This window comes from Octodon degus, unplaced genomic scaffold, assembly GCF_000260255.1.
Source record: "Octodon degus isolate 3935 unplaced genomic scaffold, OctDeg1.0 scaffold00204, whole genome shotgun sequence".
Taxonomy (NCBI): Eukaryota; Metazoa; Chordata; class Mammalia; order Rodentia; family Octodontidae; genus Octodon; species Octodon degus.
The window spans coordinates 3,595,432-3,597,538 of record NW_004524780.1 but is presented as its reverse complement, the minus strand read 5'-3'; the positions used below and the strand labels follow the sequence as shown (position 1 = coordinate 3,597,538).

At 38.3% G+C, this 2,107-nt stretch overlaps 1 non-coding gene across 1 annotated transcript; it reads left to right on the top strand.

The window, feature by feature from the left end:
- The first annotated feature begins 1,138 nt into the window (after window positions 1-1,138).
- LOC111813611 lies at window positions 1,139-1,309 on the top strand. The gene has a single exon (XR_002818818.1). It is a non-coding gene; the product is annotated as a U1 spliceosomal RNA (small nuclear RNA).
- Window positions 1,310-2,107: the final 798 nt, after the last annotated feature.

Here is a 2,107-nt window from a genome sequence, read left to right as displayed (position 1 = left end):
ATATGCCCCCGAAGAGCATTGCCTTCCACTCTGAGCTGTGATTGCTGCATAGAAGGTCTTCATAATGCCAGATGACATAATCCCAGATTATGAGAGCTGCTCTTTGAGTGAAACTATGGAATATTGAAGATTTTTTTAAAGGAAAAGTTTTGCATTTCCAAATCATATTCACAGTGTTAATTTAACTAATACTTTGCAGTTACTAATAGATTATATTTTCTTTGATTTTATATCTTAAGACATTTTCCTCTTGCTTGTCTTTCTCTTTACTGTCAACTTGTGTACTCTATTGTAAAGTTTGTGACATTTTGTTATTTAAGAAAAGTTTCTGGAATAGATATTATGTAAATTACTGAATTAATTACAATGTATGAGATACATTTTTTTGTAGTTCGTTCAATGAGTTTATTCAGCATTTTAATTTACATATCTGCAATGGGTATTCTGGCTCCTCATGGGGTTTGTTCTGAAAGAAATCTTACTCTATCTCAGAGTTACCATACTATAATGAGGTTTTTCCAAATAGCTAAGCTCAGCCATAGCCTATTAGACAAATAAATTACATGATGTTGGAGCAGCCTTGTCCTCCCATGATTTTACCAGGAAATACCTACACTTACGTGCTAGATGGGTTAGACACCCACTCATTTTCCAGACACAGAAAAAAAATAATCCCAACCATATGGCCAACAAATAGTTTCCGGATTCAAAATCCTTGACCTGAGACTACATTTTATTGTTCCTTCAAACTATCCAGGGCCTATGACTGGTGATAGAAAAATATGTGAATATCACCAGGCATAGAGAATCAAAGAGAGAATTCCAGATGGTACAAAGACATATTTAGGGCATGGATCAGGTTGACTGAATCACACTGTCAGACTAGTGGTCCCAGAGATCATTTCCAAATAATGAAAGGCTTTTTTGCATGTCCTACATTAATCCACTTTTATCCCCTGCTTTGGTCACTCATGATCTATTATTTCTTTCAGTAGTTCTGATTCTGTCCAACTTACATTGAATCAGCCTAGCATTTCCAGTATTGCTTTTTTTGGGGGGGGGTACCGGGGATTAAACTCAGGACCTTACTCTTGCCAGGCAAGGGTTTATTCTTCTACTGAGCTATCTCCCCGGCCTCATACTTACCTGGCAGGGGAGATAGCATGATTATGAAGGTGGTTTTCCCAGGGTGAGGCTTATCCATTGCTTCTTTTTTATGTCTAATGAGAGCAACATAAGGGAGAGGGGACCAGCCTGAGGGATGGATGCACACAGTGCTTGGGAAAAAACAGCCCTCTCCTTATTCTTCTCCTTCCAACTGCTTCAAGGAAGGACAACAAAAAGGGCTTGAGAGTTTTCCCCAGCCCTACTCAAATGTTTCCTAGAAGGAGATAACTAAGCACTATCTGCACTGACAAGTGAAGGCAATAATCAAAGGAACAAGGAAGGGAGTTAAGGATGGTTCTGAAGGATGAGCTTGAATCTGAACCCTGAGTTTCCCTTAGGTGAGGAAGGAAGTGTCATTCTAAGCATGATGGAGAAAGGAAACACTGGAGATGAAAGAATGGGCCAGCCAGGAGAATAGGGTGCCATTTTGGAAATCTCCCAGCTGTTGAAAAAGCCAGAATGTTGTAGCATTAAGAGTGTCTTGCTGAAGCTACAGGGAGGAAGAAGATGGACCAGAGGGGACAAAGGAAACAGCCTCACTGGCACTAGTGATGCCTCATGTATGTGCATCTCACCCTGACAGCTAAAATCTGAGATGACAACATTGTTGTTTTTCTGAAGTTATTTATATTCCTTTTACCTTTCATCATCATCATTACTTTTATTATTATTATTATTATTATTATTATTATTATTATTACTATTAATGGACTTTATTTTTAGAACAGCTTTAGGGTCACAGCAAAATTGATCAGAAAGCATGAAGAGTACTCCTTTATTTCCTCTTCTATAAAGAATGTACAAAGCTCACCACTATATGCACTTTAAAGCAGACAGGGATGCTTACTATAACTGAAGAGCCAATACTGATATGTTACTATTAACTAATGCTCACAGTATAAGTTAGCATTCATCCTTTGTGCTCTCCATTCCACAGGCT